Here is a 12,582-nt window from a genome sequence, read left to right on the forward strand (position 1 = left end):
CAGAAAATATCAGAACCAATTGTATCAGAACTCTCCTGTACATTGTTCATCAACAATGTACAGCAACCAAGCCGATGCTGAATCAAGAAAAAAAATGAATCTTCAAAATTGTAGAAAAGCCTTGTGGTTATTTTATTTGCCCTTATTCCACCGCTCTCCCCAGCCAAGCAGCAGTTTTAAAGCGGTAGCAACCTGCATTCCCTGAAAGTAATGCTGCTCCTGGATCAGGAAGAAACCGAGGAGATCTTTTTTTCAAATTACTGTATAACTGTTCAGATCTGTCTGGGGGCTACCTATAAAACTAATAAAAGCTCCTCATCTCTGTTTCATCTAACTTGGAAGCCAGCACAGGACAACAGAGCAGAAAAGTAACAGGCATTCCTCAGAAACACCACAAGGCCTATTAACTGCCCTCAGATGCCTGGGGCAAAAATATTACCTTCAAAACGTTCAATAGATTGCTTAAGGCCAGAGAGCAAAACTTCAGAGCAAAATCTGGGAAGAGTTTCTCTGGGAAATCACGCAATCAAAAGCACTCATACAGACAGGGAAGTTAGAAGGTTATGCACAGGCCCAGGACAAGGCACATGCTCAGAACAGACCTGAGAGGATCCTAAGTTTTCACCTGGGAATGATCCAGTGCAAGCATAGCTTATGTGGACCTGGTCAACTCAGAGTGAGCTGTATTTGGGCCAGGATTCTATTAATTACCTGCATCTCATATGATCCCAATCAAACTTGTTTCTCCGGATAGCAATGTGAACTCAGACCGGCGCCGAACAGTGATGGAAATGCTCAGTTAGACTCCCTGACCCAGTATATAGTTACCAAAAGGTCCATAGTCCTATTGGAGGACCAGGAAAATGTTTACTGTATGGTGTTATAGGGTCTTCCCTTCTGTGGACCAACCCTCTCCAGCATTTAGTGTGTTCCCAGTAAAGACAGTGGCTCAGCACTGGGGAAGTGTTCAGTGTGACAGCTTCCCTGAGCCTCCCATCCCTCTATTACTTCATTTGATTGTACAGATTGAGAACTACCGTGATGGCTGCCCATCTATTCTGCTTGAGGGGGACTCTTTTCTATTACTTATTTCGATTACTTTCAGCCATTCAGGCCCCTTTGTCTTCCATTCCCACCTTGGAGCTCACGAAGGTAATTGTGTCACCAGGCTTTTGACGGTTAAGGCCTATACCTAGTACCTATATTCTTGGTTACCTACCATTTCCAATGCTATTAGCGATCTCAGATCTGAATGGCATTTCCTACCTTCAGTACTGAGCTTCAAGGGGAGCCACCAAAGAACTTTCTATAATTCTGATGCCTTTCTCCCCAGTGCATTACTTATTGATGATATAAATGGTTATCTCATGGGCCCTCTTAAAGAACTGAGTTGTCTGACAGTTTTTCTGGTCTTACATAGTTTATCCACTCCAATACGCCTACGTCTGTGGGTCTATGTTACCTACTTCTTCTGTCTGCTATGGCATTTCTGGTTTTTCTCCGTCAAGTACTTTAGTTATTACACATTGCTAGGAGGCATCCTAGAGACAGGCTGACACCATCTAAAACAGTTCCTGCCTTGGTGTTAAATCCTGTATCCTTGGTGCTCCGCTCCAAATGGAATCTCCAATACCACCTGGCCAGCAACCTCAGAGTCTGGTTCCACGTCCACTCCATGGCTCTTGCCAGTACGTGATATCTATGTACTGTCATTATACTGAGATATTGTCTCTATTTTCCTAGCAGCCTCAATGTGTCCCTCACTGGGATACATTATGACCTCTTCATAGGTATTGACTTAGTGGGAAGCCCTTGGAAGGCTCTGAGTTAGGAAAATATTTGGTAGAATGTGACAGAGTGCAGCACCAGGGAGAAATGGCTGATTCCAGGAGAGAAGCAGGGACAATGCAAAATGATACCAGGGCATCATCTTGTGCCACAAATCAAGGATGTACAGATTTGTCCAGCTTTATTGAGGTATAGGTGATAAAACTGTATATATTTAAAGTAGTTAACATGATGGTTTGATATATGTATACATTGTGAAATGATGACCACAGTCAAGCTAAATTAATACATCTATCATCTCATATAGTTGCATTTTCTTTAAAAAATTATTTCAGTGCTAGGAGAACCCTTAATATACTCTCTTAGCAAGTTTCAAGTGTACAGTGTAGTATCATTAACTATGGCACCATGCTGTACACTCAATCCCCAGAACTTATTTATCTTATAACTGAAAGTCTGTAACCCTTGAACCCACCTCTCCTCCATTTTCTTCACCCCTCGGTGACCATGGCCGAGAAGAAAGCACAATTTTTAAATAAATACGTAAGAGTTACAGATATCCCAAAAGGAAACAGGAGTTGATCTCAAAGAGATCTCAATGGCTAAAGCTGGAATAATTTGCCCAAAATATATAGTGACAGTATAGGATTATGCCCCAAAAGAACAAAATAAATATCAATAACTATACGGATATAAATTAAAGACTGAATAAAGAAATAAATGAGGAAAAGAGGCAAATCCTTCCTACAAAAGTTTTCCAAATAACATAGATAGATACCCCTAGAGCAGCGGTCCACAACTTTTTGGCACCAGGGACCGGTTTTGTGGGAGACAATTTTTCCACAGATGAGGAGTTGGGGGGGGGATAGATCAGGCGGTAATGCGGGCGATGGTTCAGGCGGTAATGCGAGCGATGGGGAGTGATGGGGAGCAGCAGATGAAGCTTCGCTCCCTTGACCGTCACTCCCCTCCTGCTGTGAGGCCTGGTTCCTAACAGGCCGCAGCCCGCTACAGGTCCACAGCCTGGGGCTTGGGGACCACTGCCCCAGAGGACTTCACTCCCTTCTTTGAGCGCAGACTGGACTTAATGACTCACTCACTTCCAGAGAATAAAGTATGGAAAGGTAAAATTAGCAACTTTACAGTGGAGAAACCTGACAGACACCTTCAACCAAGTGATCAAGGTGAATATCACCAGTGATGATTCATACTGATATCATGTATCACCTGATATGATACAATGAGAAGGGGAATACACCTCTATGGTATTCTTCTTGAGAACCCATAACCCAAATTTAAACAAGAGAAAACACCAGACAGACAACAACGAGGGACATTCTATAAAATACCTGACTAGTACTCTTCAAAGCTCTCAAGGTCATGAAAAGCTAGGAAAGATTGAAAACTGCCACATTTTGTAGAAGACTAATGGCACCTAAGGCGTCAATGTCATCTGTTATCCAGAATTTGACCAAGGAAGTGAAAAAGGATATGGGTGGCAAGACTGATTAAACAGGAATAAAGTTTACAGTTTAGCTCATAATATTGTACCAATGTTAATTTCATAGTTTTAACGAATGTACAATGCTTGCATACCATGTATTTTATGTACTTTCCCTGGGGAAACCGGATGAAAGGTATACAGGAACTCTCCATACTAAATTTCCAAAATTAAAGTTCACTTAACAAGTTAAAATGTAAAAACAAAATTGTGAAAAGGCCCTTCCTAAGAATAAACAAAATAAAGCAAAGGAGCCTAGGGCAGGTGGAGTTGGTGACTCGTATTAAGTAACCTAAGAAGAATGATTCCAATTGATTTGTGAACCCATCATCAGCCCGTATTTCTCTCACAGATATGCCCAAAAGACGAAAAATAAAATACAGTTGACTACTTATCTCCTAAGGAGCTTGAGAGCCCTGCAGACACTCTGTGGAGTGTCTCAGCCAAGAACGTCAAAGGGGCAGCACTTTAGAAGTGGCCTAGGCTAGGTATATGTCATCCACAGCATCTAGGTGTAGATATCTTTGTGCTTAACCTATTCTGAATTTGTTGAACTTCTTAAATGCACATAGTAATACTTTTCCTCAAATTTGAGCTTTCAGCCATTAAATGTCTCTTTTTGACCCCTCCCTCCCTCCCTCCTTCCCTTCCTCCTTTCCTTCTTCCTTCCATCTCTCTCTGGGATTAGCATTGCATGTTTAATGGTTTCCCAAGGGTCTCTTAAGATTCTCTTATTTTTCTTTGAATACATTCTTTTATGTCCATCAATTGGACAATCTGTATTGATCTATCTTCAGTTCTGTGGATTTTTCCTTCTGCTAGCTCTTATCTGCTGTTGAACCTCTCCAGTGAATTACCCATACCAGTTATTGTACTTAATTTAACTCCAGATATTCCTACTGTTTCATATGTATGATTTCAATGTATTTATTCATGTTATCAATTTTATGAGTCATGTAATTGTATTTTCTTTAATTCTTTAGTTTTTAAAGCATATTTATAATACCTGTTTTGAAGTCCTTTTCTACTAAGTCCAACATCTTAGCCCCCTGAGAAGATTTCTATTGACAGATTTTTTTTTCCTGTGTATAAGGCACACTTTCCTACTTCTCTGCATGCATTCTTGAAAAACTGGCATTTTAGATAGTATATTATACTAACTTTAGATTCTGTTGCTGCCTTGTGGGTGGTTGTAGTTGATGGATTTTTATTTGTCTGTTTAGTGACTTCCCTGGACTAATTCTGTAGTGTGCTTCTCCCTCAGTGTGTGTGTGACTGCTGTCATCTTGCTACCTAGAGCTTGAAATTCCATTCCTACATCCTCATTGCTTCCCTACAATAACAAGATGGCATTTTTTCCTATCCCAACTAGAGAGTATGGGGAGCTTTATGGAAATGATGGAGCAGGAGAAAGGGATTCGCTAAATCTGTTATTTGATGTCCTGGTAAACCCTTAAGAAATGTATGTATGAAAGAGGCTATAACCAACACAGAAGAAGGTTTGAGAAGTGAAATACAATGTAGAAAACCAAACAGGTTTCAAAATTGGCCTCTGGGTAGCACACATGTGAGGGAGACAAGAGTCACACTGCAAAGGCTTTGAAAGCTAAATTCATAGCTGAGCTACAGCCCATAAAAGCAGGCCAGAATATGCGTTCCAAACCAAAACAGATTGATCACTTACTAAAATGGAAGATTTTCAAAGGAACCATGTACAAACAAACAAACAAACTCATAGAAAGAGAGATCAGGTTACCTGAGGTAATTGTTGGGGGAAGGGGAAATTGGAAGAAGGCTGTCAAAAGCACAAACTTCCAGTTATAAGATAAATAAGTACCTGGGATGTAATGTACGATATGAACAAATATAATTACCACTATCATATACAGTGCTCATTCATAGCTGAGCTACAGCCCATAAAAGCAGGCCAGAATATGTGTTCCAAACCAAAACAGATTGATCACTTACTAAAATGGAAGATTTTCAAACGAACCATGTACAAACAAACAAACAAACAAACAAACTCATAGAAAGAGAGATCAGGTTACCTGAGGTAATTGTTGGGGGAAGGGGAAATTGGAAGAAGGCTGTCAAAAGCACAAACTTCCAGTTATAAGATAAATAAGTACCTGGGATGTAATGTACGATATGAACAAATATAATTACCACTATCATATACAGTGCTCATATATATGTTATATATTAAAGTTGTTACAAGAGTAAACCTTAAGAGTTCTAATCACAAGGGAAAAAATCTTTTTCTATTTCTTTAATTTTGTCTATATAAAATGATGGATGTTCGCTAAAGTTATTGTGGTTATCATTTCATGATGTATGTAAGTCAAATCATTATGCTGTACATCTTAAACTTATACACTGCTGTATGTCAATTACATCTCAATACAACTGGAAGAAAAAAAAGCAAATGCAACACCATAAAATAAATAAATAATAAATAATAAATAAATAAAATTAACCATGTCATATAATATTCAACAAGCCCAAGACACAGTCTAAAATAGCATAGTTGCATTCTCCCTTGTAGACCCATAGTTTGCCTTGCTGCTACTCCCAGCTAGAAATCTTCCCTAGTAATTCCTGCTGCATATATTCAGTTTTAATTTCTTGTGATTCAGAAAGGCTCATGGGAACAGAGGTCACAGCCTGGAGCCACCTCAGTGTGTGTAGATATCCACAGACAAGAACACGTTGTGGTTTACAAACAGTCTGTTCCAGAGACTCAGGGCACCGTGGGGCAGGTATAGAATGGACATGGCTGGTCAGTCCTGGGAGGCTCATGAAGATTAATGTGCAGGGAGTGGGACCTTTTGTCCTGGGAAGATGAGTTGGGTACACTTTTGAGGAACGCATACCAAGGGTTAGGGGTAGGAGTCTGGACAACGGTCAACTTAGCCTAGATGAGAAATCAAGGTAAGTGCCTCCTGAGAAGTTCAACTTCTCCCGCGATGTCCACTTTTGTATGTAAATACAGTTATCCTCCTTAGAAGTTATACAAACGGACTCAAATACTCTCTCAGTTGCCCTGATCATTTGTAATGAAAAACAGGAGTGTGGCATGGGCCTGAAGAGTATGGAAGTGTTTTAGTCAGCTTAAGCGGCTATAATAAAATAGCATAGACTGGGTGGCTTAAACAACAGACATTTATTTCTCACAGTTCTGCAGCCTGGGAAGTCCAAAACCAAGGTGATGACAGATTTGGTTTCTGGTGAGGGCCCACTTTCTGGTTTGCAGATCACTGCCTTCTTACTGTATTCTCGCATGGTGGAGAGCGAGCAAGCTCTCTGGTCTCTTCTTATAAGGTCACTAATTCCATGATGAAGACCCATCCTCATGGCTGTCTAAACCTAATTACCTCCCAAAGGCCCTATCTCCAAATACCATCACACTGGGGGTTAAGGCTTTAACATATGGATTTGGGTGGACATAATTCAATCCATAGCAGAATAATGCCCCCCTCCCAATATGTCTGTGTCTTAATCCCAAGAACCTGTGATTATGTTACCTTACATAGCAAAAGGGAGTTTGTTGGCGTGATTAAATTTAAGGACGTTGAGTTGGGGAGATTATTCTGGATTATCTGGGTGGACCCGATTTAACTGTGTGAATATTGAAAAGTAGAGAACCTTTCCTAGTTCTCAGTCAGAAAAGTAAATGTGGCGACAGAAGAGTAGTCGGAGAGATGCAACACTGTCAGCTTTGGATATGAAGGAAGGAGACCATGACCCAAGGAAGATAGGAAGATTGTAGAAGCTAGAAAAAGCAAGGAAACAGGTTCTCCTCTAGAACCTCCAGAAAAGAACACATCCCCAGTGATCTTTTTTTTTTAAATTAATTAATTAATTAATTAGTTTGTGTTTTTTGGCTGAGTTGGGTCTTTGTTGCTATGTGCAGGCTTTCTCTAGTTACGGCGAGTGGTGGCTACTCTTCGTTGTGGTGCGTGGGCTTCTCATTGCAGTGAAAAGAACACATCCCCAGTGATCTTTTTTTTTTTTAATTAATTAATTAATTAATTAGTTTGCGTTTTTTGGCTGAGTTGGGTCTTTGTTGCTATGTGCAGGCTTTCTCTAGTTACGGCGAGTGGTGGCTACTCTTCGTTGTGGTGCGTGGGCTTCTCATTGCAGTGGGTTCTCTTGTTATGGAGCACAGGCTCTAGGCGTGCAGGCTTCAGTAGTTGTGGCACATGGGCTCAGCAGTTGTGGCTCACGGTCTCTAGAGCGTACGCTCAGTAGTTGTGGCGCACGGGCTTAGTTGCTCCGCGGCATGTGGGATCTTCCCAGACCAGGACTCGAACCCGTGTCCCCTGCATTGGCAGGCGGATTCTTAACCACTGCGCCACCAGGGAAGCCCCCCCAATGACATCCTGATTTTTAGCCTGGTGAGTGAGATCAATGTTGGGTTTCTAACCTATAGAACTGTAATAAGACACATTTGTATTGTTTTAAGCCACTAAAGTTGTGCTAAGTTGTTAAAGCAGCAAGAGGTGATTAATGCAAGGGAATCTGTGGGAATCCAGAGTCCTAATATTTCAGGAGAATTTGTTGGGCTCTAGGAATTCACCCAACCCCATTCACCCAGAGCTGTTTTTATTTAAAGACCTTGTATTTTGGTGGGGACATGGAGGTTGGAAAAGTTCATTTGTTTAAATGTTGATTTCATGAAAAGGCATATTCCTGCTAATATGGCCAGGATCCTGGAATTTAACACAGGAGGCTGGCCAGGGTAAGAAAGGAGTTACAATTCAGGAATTCCCTGCTATGAACAGACTAAAGAATTTATCCTTACACATATACACAAACCTTTGGAGGAGAAAGTGTGCAGAGACCCTTTCCAGGCTCCCCTAACATGAATCGCCGGGCCTGTGCAATCTGGGAGATTTGATGGGGGTTGAAAATGAAGGACAATCTGTTTTCCTGTGGAGGCTGCAGTGACACTGAGGGGACTGGCCACAAATATCAGATAATTCTGGACTAAATCTGAATGCCCAATTTGGTTTATGATATTCAGCATTTGTCATGTACTGATTAGTCATGTGCATACCTTAGTTTAAAAAGTATCTGTTAAAATCCTCTGCTCATTTTTATTGGGTTGTATTCTTCTTATTAAGAGTTCTTTCCATATATTCTTTGCCTGAGAATTTGAGATATTTAAAAATTTTTTAATGTGCAGTGGTATCTCACTGTGGTTTTAAATTGCATTTCTCCAATCCTTAATGATGTTGATCATCTTGTACATGCTTATTTACCAAATGCACACTTCCTTTGATAAAATTTCTTTGTCAATTATCTATCTAATCTATCATATTCTCTCTCTCAGTCTGTGTTATTTGTTTTTATTTTCGTGGTGTATTTTGAAGTCCAATTCATCTTTTTTTTTTTTTTGAATGATTGATGCCTTTGGAGACATAAGTGAAAAAAATGTTCCTAACCCAAGACTGTGAAAATTTTTCTTCTATGTTTTCTTCTAGAAATGTATAATTCTAACTTTTATGCTTAGGTGATTGACGTATTTTATATTAATTCATTGTATGGTGTTAATTTAGGGTTGAGTATTTTTTTTCTGTATGAATATTTACTGTTCCAACTCCATTTGTTGGCAAGACCATCATTTCCCCCACTGAATTATCTTGTCATTTTTGTTGCACCATAGAGCTGGGGGGGGGGATGAGTTCTGTAGTCTGGTCATTGATCTATATGTGTAAACGTTCTCACTATCATATATATTTCTTTAATATAACCTAAGTATGTGATTAAAACTGCTAGTGTAGGTCTTCTCTCATTTTTTAAATGGTTTTAACTACTCTAAAATATTTGCATTTTCATGTAAATATTAAAATAATCTCATAAGTTTCCTCAAAAATGCACGTTACGGTTTTCATTACTATTATATTATAAAATGAAACTTCCATGGAGTTCTCCAATCAATGATCATAGTATACATCCCAACGTATTTACATCTTCTTGGTTTCTTGCAGCAAAATTCTGTAGTTACCTGGATACAGGTCTTGCACATATTTTGCTAAAATTCCCACTAACTGTTTTGTGGTGTTGATGCTACTGTTTATCCTCTTGATTTTTTAAATTTCATTACTTTTTTATATTAGACATTTTATTAAGTATGCAGTAGTATCTCTTTGTGATTTTAATTTGCAGGTCTCCAATGACTAATTAGTTCAGCTCTCTTTATATGCTTATTTACCATACGTAGAACTTCCTTTGTAAAGTAGTTGTTCAATTTTTTGCCAATTTTGTATTTGGTTATTCATATTCTTGTTGAAATTTGAGAGTTCTTTATGTAGTCAAGATATAGTCCTTTATTAGCTATGTGATTTTCCCCTAATCAGTGGCTTGCCTTTTATTCTTTTAACAACATCTTTCAAATAGCATAATTTAAAGTTTAGTGAAGTCCAGTGTTTCAAAAGGTTCTTTTTCAGCTTTGGTGATTGTGGTTCAGGGTGATTTGTGAGACTATGATCAAGATGAAAATCAGAACCACAGATATCTCAAGACTCGAGTGTAGGAGGGTATACCTCTCAGGTTACTTACTTGGCTCTCGGCAGAACTCAGTTTTTTGCCTCGAGACCCTCTTCACCTGCCTCATGACATGGCAGCTGGCTTCCCCTAGAGCAAGAGAGATAAGGGAGATCAAAAGGGTTTGCCCAAGAAGGAAGATGCAGTCTTTATAACCTAATCAGCAAATGGCATCCCATTACTCTGCAACATTCTATGCCTCAGAACTGTGTCATTAAATCGAGTGCACACTCAGATGGAAGGGTTTACACACAAGTATGAGCAACAAGAGGCAGGAATAATCAAAGGATATCTTAGAGGCTGTTTACTACAGTTCACCCTCTGGCACCTAAAATTCACAACACTTCCACAGGCAAAATACTCTCATCCCCTCCCAAGGACTCCCAAATTCCCGTTAAAGTATAAGCTAAAAAATCCGGAATCTTATCATCTAGATCAGGTCCAGATATGGGTGAAACACCTCTGGTGTATTTCCTTTTGCAAATTACTAGAATCATCCCATTTCATGGAAGGGAACAGAGATCTCAAGTACTTATGTAACCATACATTAGGCCCTGGGAAGGCGCTGGCTAGATCTTGTGGAAGGTCACACAAAGATCTGAGGCCAGTTATGAAGCTCCCAGGTCCTAGACTGGGCTAATTATATGCAACATTAATGGCTTCATCTTCAGCCTAAGAATGTCCAAGACCTGTCAGGCCCTCAGTGGAAGGAGATGCACAGGTCAATAATCAATGCTCGTGGCTCCCACCCCAATCTACGGGGCTGGCCATGCCCAAGCTATTACTAAGGCCAGTCCAAGCCTCGTTATGGGACGGGAAGAGAAGCAGGCTTCCTGAGTCTTTGAGGCCTCAACCAGCTCATCTGGTCTGCACTACAGCTTGTTGACGTCCTAAAAGGTCTCAGGTCTCCTTGACCCCTGGAGACCCTATCTGCAGCAATCATAGGAGAGCACAAGTCAAGCAAGGAAATGTGCAGATTGAATCAAGGACTTAGTGAGAGGGCAATTACGGGTCAGATAGCAGTCACCATGCCTTCATAAATTCTGAATACACACTGGTCTGTAACCAGACCATCAGCTCCTTCCCAGTCCTGGCAAGGCCCAGGGCCAAGCAGGTGTTTGGCTAGAGGACACAGGCAGGTCAGGCTCTGGTGGCCCTGTTCTCCTCCAGGGCTGTCCTCTTGGACTGTGACCCCAGGTCATAACCATTCTCCAAGATCTTCTCTGTACACAGCAGGAGATCACTCACTTCAGAATTAAATCCATTGGATCAGGCACGCTCTGGACCTCTCAAAGTCCCCAGGGTATTGTGGAGGAGACAGGGCTTGGCAGGATGGGCCTTGACTAGCTCATCTAGTCTGCCATCATGACGCCTGAACTCCCAATGTGAGTGCCTCCTGCCTCGAGCCGTGTAGTCCCCCAAAGACCCTCTGAGAACAGGAGACCAAGAGAGGGATATAGGGCCACTGGGATTCAGAGGAAAACCAGATTGTAGATAGGAGGAGGTCACAGGCAGCACAGGAACCTCTCCCCATGCACCATGCCCTTTTCCACAGACCTGTCCATTACCCCATGAGCCATAGCCCTGTCCCTGCCTTGGACTGGGAGCCAGGCTTACAGGCTCATCAGAGAAAAAGGGTCAAGCTGCCAATGGCATCCATGAGGCACGACCCTGCTCTTTAAACTACATCCACATCTCAAGACCATCTCCTGTGCGTGTCTAAGACCTTGTGGGATTTACCAGTCAAATGTAACACTCAACCCTCCAAACAGGCCAGATGTTCTCCCTGTCTCCCTATCCCAGACGACTCATGGCTTCCATGAGCTTTAAGAGAGGTTCACAAGATGAAAGAAGTTTTCTTAGCCCCAAAACACTCTGGATCTAGCACCCTCTCTAGCTTGAGGTTTTATACTCTCAGTGGGGAAAAGACGCAGACTATACTTGAGATTGAGGAAAAAACAGCGCCAAGAGTGTGACTTGCAGGTGAGGAAGAATTCAAATAGCAAAGTACACAGAATGAAGAGGCAGAGAGGAGATGACAATTTGGATATACTTGTTTATTCTATTATACTGATGTGTGAACATCGTAGGTGTACAACTCCGTGAATTGTTACAAAACAAAACAAGTGCCCACACGCAGATAAGAATTCATGTGCTTAGTGAGCTTTGAGGGCTTGGAGGAGGGGTGATGGGATTAGCAAGAATGGTGTGTTTGGAGTGACTGGTGAGCCTGGGAGTCTTAAGGTGTTTGGGAACATTGACAGGCTTGGGGAGATTTACGAGCTTAGAGATTAAGACAACTAACTAACTGGGTGAGGTGTAGTGAAATGCAGGAGGCTCTTATTTATGTCGTTTCATTGACAGTGATTAAGCAGAGAGGGCATCAGGAGCCGGTCACCAACAAGTGGACTGAACTCAATGTTTTCATGCAAATGGGGCTTCTTCGTGGGACAGGAATTCAGGAAAGCAGCAACCCATATTTGTTTTGAAATCTATCTACAGAGTTCAAAGTACAGCAAAGTCAGTCCCCGTCTGCTCTCCATTACTGCAGTCTACCCCAATTAGAGAAGAGAAGTGAATCAAATATTTGAGAAGAGGAAACGGAGTCTTGGTGAAGCCACGGAGCAGAGAGATGGAGACAGGTTGTGAGTGAGCGGGCAGAGGACGGGGAGAAAAAACAGAGACCAGATCACACAGAGAACAGCAACGGAATCACGAAGTAGGAAGAGAGGGGTCGGGGACCG

The 12,582-nt window shown here is 41.3% G+C and overlaps 1 long non-coding RNA gene across 7 annotated transcripts in view; it reads right to left on the bottom strand.

The window, feature by feature from the left end:
• Positions 1-12,582, bottom strand: part of LOC102987758 (uncharacterized) — a 97,289-nt gene that overhangs the window by 72,209 nt on the left and 12,498 nt on the right. For all 7 annotated transcript variants that reach the window (XR_008615497.1, XR_008615502.1, XR_008615499.1 and 4 more), the window contains one exon: positions 9,854-9,928. This is a non-coding gene — a long non-coding RNA (uncharacterized lncRNA). The remainder of the gene's footprint in view (positions 1-9,853; positions 9,929-12,582) is intronic.

Source organism: Physeter macrocephalus, chromosome 17 (assembly GCF_002837175.3).
Source record: "Physeter macrocephalus isolate SW-GA chromosome 17, ASM283717v5, whole genome shotgun sequence".
Lineage (NCBI taxonomy): Eukaryota > Metazoa > Chordata > Mammalia > Artiodactyla > Physeteridae > Physeter > Physeter macrocephalus.